Source organism: Panthera leo, chromosome C2, assembly GCF_018350215.1.
Source record: "Panthera leo isolate Ple1 chromosome C2, P.leo_Ple1_pat1.1, whole genome shotgun sequence".
Lineage (NCBI taxonomy): Eukaryota > Metazoa > Chordata > Mammalia > Carnivora > Felidae > Panthera > Panthera leo.
In genome coordinates, this window is record NC_056687.1 from 100430294 (window position 1) to 100431022 (window position 729).

The 729-nt window shown below is 33.6% G+C and overlaps 1 pseudogene; it reads left to right on the forward strand.

Annotated features, from left to right (window-relative positions):
- The first annotated feature begins 318 nt into the window (after positions 1-318).
- LOC122199024 lies at positions 319-416 on the forward strand (annotated as a pseudogene).
- The last annotated feature ends 313 nt before the right edge of the window (positions 417-729 follow it).

The window sequence follows — 729 nt, forward strand, 5'->3', positions numbered from 1 at the left end:
TGATATCATTTTCACTGAAAGAAGAAAAAATATTTACATAATTTCAGGATACTTGGAATTATGAAAACTAAATGCTATTTATTTATTTATTTATTTAGTGAGAGACAGAATCAGCACAAGCAGGGGAGGGAAAGGGAGAAAGAGGGACACAGAGAATCCCAAGCAGGCTCCACACCATCAGCATGGAGCCTGACATGGGGCTCCAATCTGCAAAACTGTGAGACCATGACCTGAGCCGAAATCAAGAGCTGGACACTTAACCAACTGAGCCACCAAGGTGCCCCCCAAAATTAAGTGCTTTTTAAAATAAGATTTTTTGTGTTCACCTTGGTAGCATGTATACTAAAATTGATATGAGATTAGTATGACACCTGCTCAATGTTGACACAAAAATTCATGAAGCATTTTGTACTTTTGTGACGATAGTTAACAATTATATATTGGATACATGAAATATGCAGAAGATAGATCATAAATTAATATTCTCACCACACACACTTGCACATAGTGGTAACTATGTGGAAATGATGGGTATGTTAATTGGCTTAATTGTAGCGATCCTTTTACAGTGCATACACATATCAAAACATTATGTTGTACACCATAAAAATATACAGTTTTTGTATGTGAAATATACCTTAATAAAGCTGCTAAAAATAAAAAAATAAAATTTTTTAAAAGGTAGGTTTTGTTGTTGTTTGGGATTTTTAGTTTCTAAAATCTTATGGA